Source organism: Podarcis tiliguerta, assembly GCF_965153285.1.
Source record: "Podarcis tiliguerta genome assembly, chromosome: 1".
NCBI lineage: Eukaryota > Metazoa > Chordata > Lepidosauria > Squamata > Lacertidae > Podarcis > Podarcis tiliguerta.
This window is the reverse complement of record NC_139534.1, coordinates 19404259-19412233: the sequence shown is the minus strand read 5'-3', so window position 1 is coordinate 19412233 and position 7975 is coordinate 19404259. Positions and strand designations below refer to the sequence as shown.

Below are 7975 nucleotides of genomic sequence, written 5' to 3'. Positions count from 1 at the left end.
CGAAAGCATGTCAAAGTGCAAGTAGATAAATAGGTACCACTCCGGCAGGAAGGTAAACGGCGTTTCCGTGTGTTGCTCTGGTTCGCCAGAAGAGGCTTAGTCATGCTGGCCACATGACCCAGAAGCTTTACGCTGGCTCCCTTGGCCAATAAAGCGAGATGAGCGCCGCAACCCCAGAGTCTGTCACGACTAGATCTAATGGTCAGGGCCCCCTTTACCTTTACCTTATACAGCTGCAAACAAAAAGTTTTCAATGTGTTGCAAAGTGCAATATACAAATGTGACACTAGATGGCGATAGTGAGCTATGTCAAATTAAATGTATTTTTCGAAACTTTTTTCAAAAAGCATTTCACAGCATTTTTAAAATGTGTGTAGATTCCACCTTAGAATCATAGAATTGTAGAGTTTGAAGAAATCCCCGGGAACGCACATGGAACATAGAAAGTTGCCTTGTGCCAATTCTGTCTATTGTCTACATTTGACCCTGGGCAGCCTGAAGTCATGGTGGCTTTTAGCAAATGAGCTTACACTCCATAGGGTTACTCCTGCTCTCCTGCTCTGGAGAGGTAATATTCACATCTCTGCTATTCTAAAACTAGCAAACATTGCACACTGTGGGTGATTAGGCGTAACAGCTGAGCTTAGCAGAGCGACTGGTATTACCATCATGGAAACCAAGGAGCAGAAGGTCAGGCCTCCACAGGAAGACCATCAAACAGGTGCAACATCTGTGGAAAATGAGCTGATGAGATATCTGTGGGATACTGACCAGGGATAACCCATTGAGAGGTTGAGTCTATTCCTATTGAAGATGCAGGCTGGCTTTTTCATGTTGCTTCCCCCCCCCCCCCAGTTGCTGAAGATAAATTATAAGGACATGTTAGTCTAATACGAGGGTAGCCAACGTGGTTCGTGGCTTCCAGATGGTGGAGTCCAACAGTTTCTGCCTAACCTTTCCCTGTGGAATCAAACAAATCTGAACCTTAACATACACAGCAGTCGGCACTTCCTTAAGAGCTGTCCAGGGTCAAGAGACATTAGAAGAGGGGTGAGAAACCTGTGGTTCTCCAGATGTTCTGCAATCTTCTGCTCATGCAACGCCACTGATGCAGCCACACAAATGCTTTAGCATGTAGCCAAACCTTGTGTAGATCCACATTGTTAAGTTGTGGGCGAACATATCAGACGACACAGCGATTCTTCCAAAGCAGCTCTTTATTTGTAAGCTGGAACAGAACTGAACTGAGGAGCTCAGTCAGCCTGCTTATATAGAGCTCCAGAACAATGTAATTTTCTAAAACTATCCAATCACTGAACGTCACTTTCGATCCTTCATTTGCATACAAACTATCCAATCACTGAATGTCACTTTCGATCCTTCATTTGCATAACTATCTACAGTATTCCCCTGCTGGCCCAGGGTGAGAACTTCAGTGCATAACACACATAGTCCACATTTCCACTTCCCAGTTAAGATATCCAGATTGGTTTTTAAAAAATAATTCACAGTGTTATCTTATAAATGTCTTCTCAGAAGTTATGTTGTTTGGTTGAAAGCCACTTTGAGTTGCCCCAGGGGCAAGATGGAGTGACTAATAATAATAATAATAATAATAATAATAATAAGATGATTGAGTTCAGTGGGACTTGCCCCCAGGTAGCAATGGGGGAGAAATTCAGTTCAGTTTTCATTTAAAGGCAAACATACCTTGTTCAGACTTTCTGAAACATGTGAACCAAAATACACCCATCCTTCAAAATTCACAGTTCTCTGAATTTCGCAGAGCAGTTCTTTAGCCAAGTAATATGTTGATGAAAATGAAACCCCCAAAATGCATTGCATTAGGGGAAACTGCAAACAGAAATCATATTATTTTAGGAGAAATTCACACAAAAATGCTGGGGGGGGGGGGGGTTTCAAGATGACATTTAATCGCAAAAGGATGTGGAAATGCGGGGAAGTGAAGACTGCAAAAATGAGAAGCAGGGAGAAACTGAAATGAGCGGAATCACCCATCCCTGCTCCCAGGGAAACATGTATAGCATTGAAAGCCATCATTTCACAAAGGATTCAGTCAAATTCCCCCAACCACACCTAGGCCAAATATTTGCTTCTCTGTATGCAAGCATCCTCTTTGAAATGTTCGTCTTAATTCTTCCAGAGTTCACATCTGATCGGGTTTAAGGCAAAGCGCTCATATGATGTGCCAACAGCTGCAATTTAACCAGGCACTTTGAGCCTACTTTGAGAAGAGGAGTGAATGAACAGGGAGAGCAGGATTTGCTATTTCAGCTGAAACCTGAATCCAGAGGCCAGCTGAAGTTTACAGCACACCAGCCGGCCCTACATGCTAAGAATTTTTGACTAACCAAGAAATGGAGTCTGTCCCCCTACGGTTTCCAATGTAATGTTTATTTCTCCTCGCTATTATGGTGATCATACAAATGACAAAAGAAGTAAGCTGCTATAACAAAATATGTTTTAAAGGGCTTTTTAAAGCCTCTCTCTCTCTCTCTCTCTCTCTCTCTCACACACACACACACACATAAACACACACGTTTGCCTATACAAGGACGTTTTCTGTGGTAACTGTTCTTTGGACAAGTGCAGTGTGACAGGAGGTAAAGCTAAAGGTAAATGGACCCCTGACCATTAGGTCCAGTCGTGACCGACTCTGGGGTTGCGGCGCTCATCTAGCTTTATTGGCCGAGGGAGCCGGTGTACAGCTTCCGGGTCATGTGGCCAGCATGACTAAGCCGCTTCTGGTGAACCAGAGCAGCACATGGAAACGCCATTTACCTTCCCGCCACAGCGATACCTATTTATCTACTTGCACTTTGATGTGCTTTCGAAATGCTAGGTTGGCAGAAGCAGGGACCAAGCAACGGGAGCTCACCCCGTTGCAGGGATTCGAACCGCGGACCTTCTGATCGGCAAGTCCTAGGCTCTGTGGTTTAACCCACAGCGCCACCCGCGTCCCGTGACAGGAAGTACTGATAAACAATGGTTCTGTGTGACTTGTTGTAACTTGTTCTGAGTCTCTTCCTTCCATATTTCAGTGAGAGAAGTAGAGAGAGAGTCTTGGACTTTTGTTGGACTCTAAGCATGCCTTGACCATGGCAGTGGTGAACAGCTGCATATATTTGCTACCAATATGCTTTTATGCCTGTCAAGTAAACCTCTACACTCGACCGAATATTTATGGGGCCCTGAGTGTTTATTGTCTACTGTGTGTACTCCAAAGACGCTTCCAAGGAAGGAGATACATTGAGATGTAACTCTGCTGAGTACGGATACTGGCACACATATGCAGCAAAGGTAATAATAATAATAATAATAATAATAATAATAATAATAATAATAATAATTTATTGTCTACTGTGTGTACCCCAAAGACGCTTCCAAGGAAGGAAATGTGTTGCGATGTAACTCTGCTGAGTATGGATACTGGCACACACATGCAGCAAAAGTAATAGTAGTAGTAATAATAATAATTTATTTATACCCCACCCATCTGGCTGGGTTTCCCCAGCCACGCTGGGCAGCGTCCAACAGAATATTAAAATACAATAATCTATTAAACATTAAAAGCTTCCCTAAACAGGGCTGCCTTCAGATGTCTTCTGAAAGTCTGGTAGTTATTTTTCTCTTTGAGATCTGGTGGGAGAGCGTTCCACAGGACGGGTGCCACTACCGAGAAGGCCCTCTGCCTGGTTCCCTGTAACTTGGCTTCTCTCAGCAAGGGAACCGCCAGAACTCCGGGCAGAACAATGGGGGTGGAGACGCTCCTTCAGGTATACTGGATCGAGGCTGGACTAAATCTGGACTAAATCATCCATCAGAGGTTGATGGATTGATCCAAGAGTTTCGTTGTCTAGAGAGGTCACTTCCTGGCTTGCATGATGGAGAAGCCATTTTCAGCAGAGCCCAGTGACAGAAACATGCAGCTATATTGAGGCAGCACTGGGCGTTGTAATTGTTGTGCCCAAACAATTTTGTGCTTGGGCCAAACACCCCTGTGGCCCTCCCATTCTACGTCACCGCTCAGTATTATCCAACTTTGTTACCATGTCTTTGATCTCTGACACTTTCCACCTTTCTACCTCATGTCGAAGTGAGGGCTTTTCCTCTGCCGCTTGCAAACCAGTGGGGGCAGGGCCGGATTTAGGTTTGATGAGGCCCTAAGCTACTGAACATGATGGGGCCCTTTATATGTCCAGCTGTCCTTTGTCAACAACAAATTGTCATTGTCGCTGTTTTTTGGGTTGAATATATACTACACAGTACAGTGGTACCTCTGGTTACGTAATTAATTTGTTCCGGAGGTCCATTCTTAACCTGAAACTGTTCTTAACCTGAAGCACCACTTTAGCCAATGGGGCCTCCCGCTGCTGCTGCCGCGCCTCTGCCACGCGATTTCTGTTCTCATCCTGAAGCAAAGTTCTTAACCGAGGTACTATTTCTGGGTTAGCGGAGTCTGTAACCTGAAGTGTATGTAATCTGAAGCATATGTAACCAGCGGGACCGCTGTATGGTAATTTATGGACCTAATAGGTATCTAAAGCCATTTGCACATGCAGAATGTAGGCACCCTATATATAGAAATGAGCAAACCAGTGATATTTTAGGGAGCAGGCTAGCAGGCGGGGCCCATTACATACATCATAGGAGCCTACACAACACAAAACACTGTTGTTGTATGTAGGTTTGTTTTATTTGTTTTTTATCTTATATTTTGGACATCCAGTTTTCCCCCCTTTAATTTTTTTGGGGGCCCCCAAAAGAGTGGAGCCCTAAGCTATAGCTTGTTTAGCTTATACGTAAATCCGACACTGCAGTGGGGGCAAGTAGCTGATGGCACAGCAAACATCCTGCTCTTGCTGAGACCACTCTTTACTGAAACACTGAATCCTTAACAGCTTCTGGATCTTACAAGGGGGCGGGGACTGGACACCACCTTCCAGCAGCAATTTCCTCACTATTGTCAGGGACTGGGCAGAGGAGGAATGGTGGAGACTGCCTCCCTAGCCTGAGCCTTCCGGGAAGAAGGAGACAGTTCAGAATTACAACAGGGGTTTGAGGGAGGTCACAACTCTGGAGGGGGAAAGCTGGGAAATAATGGGAGAGGAAGAAGAAGGCAAGAGCTGACGGACACGGTGTCTTTAGAAAGCATTCCAGACACAAACCCTCCCAGAAACTGGTGGGCCTTGAAAGTAGGAGAGCAAAGATCTCAAAGGCAGAGGGCACTTTTCAGCTCCAGTAGCGATGATGCATGAGGAAGTGGGAGAGACAGAGGAGGTGGAGACTCACTCGGGACAATGCCATTATTCCAAGAGGCTGTGTTTCCAAGCCTCTCTCTGTAACTACTGAATAAAAAGCAGATGGTAAGGATTTTTCCTTGTCTTATCCATTCCTGCCAACCTCCTGTGGGGGTCGGATCCTCTGCCACCTGACAACTATTCACTTCCTCAGACTTTTCAGATTTTAGACATGGACCTGTCTTCTTGTGCCCTGCAAAGTGCCAGGTACCCTACCAGTCCTGGATAACAACAATGCCATCCCTGAACAGAGACCAAGTTCTAGTATAATCTGGAAATATAAGCAGTTGGCCTGAAAGCCATCAAGTCACTGAGTTGCTGTTATGTACTGAGTTGAATAGGATCCAAAATGCAGCAGTCTGATTGGTCCTAGAACAATAGGATTTGGAATGCAGCAGTCTGATTGGTCCTAGAACAATGCAGCAGTATGACTAGTCCGCAGAAGCCACCCAATCCAGCTCCAGGTGGAAATGAATCCGCAACCTGATAGGCCTACAGGAGAATCCCGGAATTAGCCAATCACATGCAGCCCATTGTGTGAATAATGTATATAAAGCAGATATTGTGGGGGAACTTCCATCCCTCCTCAGCACAATGAGCTGAATAAAGAGCATGAAATACACTCTTGACTCCGAGTATATTTCAGTTGCAAAATGCTACGTTAACACCGTGCCTGGATCCTATCCATACATATCCGGAAATCATGCTTATTGGATTCACTGAGACTTACTGGGAAGGAAAAAATGCTTAGAATCAGATTGCCTCTGTGTCTATGCCAACCCAACAGCAAGGTGGGTCTGCAGTTGTGGTTGTGTCTGTGGGCCAGATGATTTTTGTATTATAATTATGCCTTGTGCTCAAAACATACGAAAGGGCAGTAGCTCAGTTGGGGAGCATGTGATTTTCATGCTGAAATTCCCTTGTTCAATTCTCGAGATCTCCCGATAGGGCTGAAAGAAACTGCTACCAGTCAATGTATACAACATTGAATTAGATGCACCAGGCCCTGACTTAGTAGGAGGCAGATTCCTGTATTTTCATATACGTGTTTGTCTTGCATAGAACTGATTACTATCATTAAAATGAGCACGTATCAGCCTTGAATTCTGATGAGCACAAATGCCCACCAGAGGGCAGCATCACCCTATCAAATAACGTAGAAACAAACTTATTTGGAACATACAGACAACTTTTCATTTATGTAGTCTGCATGAAACCTAGATTGAACTTCTTTGTCTAGTCAATCCAATTCAACACCTTAATACAAACAAGTTTTCTTGTGTTTTATAGCCTCTGATTTATTGGATAGTAAGGGAGCAATCAGATGCGGGTGGCGCTGTGGGTTGAACCACAGAGCCTAGGACTTGCTGATCAGAAGGTCGGCGGTTCGAATCCCCGTGATGGGGTGAGCTCCCGTTGCTCGGTCCCTGCTCCTGCCAACCTAGCAGTTCGAAAGCACGTCAAAGTGCAAGTAGATAAATAGATACCACTCCGGCGGGAAGGTAAACGGCATTTCTGTGCACTGCTCTGGTTCGTCAGAAGTGGTTTAGTCAAGCTGGCCACATGACCTGGAAGCTGTATGGCGGCTCCCTCGGCTAATAAAGTGAGATGAGCGCCGCAACCCCAGAGTCGGCCACGACTGGACCTAATGGTCAGGGGTCCCTTTACCTTTAAGGGAGCAATCGTTAATTATTCAACATTGGCTGAGATCTATAGGGCCACATGCACCCATCGTTTTTTGCAGTTGTCTCATCAGGAGCTCATCTTCTCCATCCCTGACCCACTTTGTTCTTTCATACAGCCACATGTTCAACAACTAGGTAAACAAAACAGACCACAGCATCAAATCCAAAAACCCCTGAATGCAGATCGAAGCCTACCCTCTACATCTCTATGTAGAGATATGTCTTGAACTGTTGGTGGAAGGTCATAGAGTCATAGAATTGTAGGGTTGGAAAAGGGACTGTGAAGGTCATCTATTCCAAACCCCTGCAATGCAGACCATCTCAACACATGGTCTCCCATCCAATCTGAAACCACACCAGACCCTGCTTAGCTTTGCAAATGTGCTCACAGGTTTATTGCTGCACCACATCAGCCAAAGAAATATCTATATTTCTATGGCAAGAGAGAGCTATTCAGGGACCGCGTCTAAACCACTGAGCCTCTTGGGCTTGCTGATCAGAAGGTTGTTGGTTCAAATCCCCCCTGATGGAGTGAGCTCCTGTTACTCTGTCCCAGCTCCTGCCAACCTAGCAAATCGAAAGCATGCCAGTGCAAGTAGATAAATAAGTACTGATGTGGTGGGAGGGTAAACAGTGTTTCCATGTACTCTGGTTTCTGTCACTGTGTCCCGTTGCACCAGAAGCAGTTTAGTCCTGCTGGCCACATGACCTGGAAAGCTGTCTGTACACAAAACGTCGGCTCCCTCGGCCTGAAAGTGAGATGAGCGCAGCAACCACATAGTTGCCTTTGACTGTCCAGAGGTCCTTTACCTTTACCTTATTGGGGGACCATTACAGAGAAATGGCTCTCTGCCAGGTCATTGCATATAGGCCAAAACCTTTGGCAGGATCGTGCAAAGAACCTCCCCTACGGGCCTCAGCTGGCTGTCAGAACCAATACCTTGAATTGGGCCTAGTGGCAAACAGGCA

At 45.4% G+C, this 7975-nt stretch overlaps 1 long non-coding RNA gene across 1 annotated transcript in view; it reads right to left on the bottom strand.

Moving 5' to 3' along the window:
• Positions 1–1199: 1199 nt before the first annotated feature.
• Positions 1200–7975, bottom strand: part of LOC310665405 — a 103323-nt gene continuing 96547 nt past the window's right edge. Inside the window, exon 2 of the long non-coding RNA XR_014505457.1 lies at positions 1200–2503. This is a non-coding gene — a long non-coding RNA (uncharacterized lncRNA). The remainder of the gene's footprint in view (positions 2504–7975) is intronic.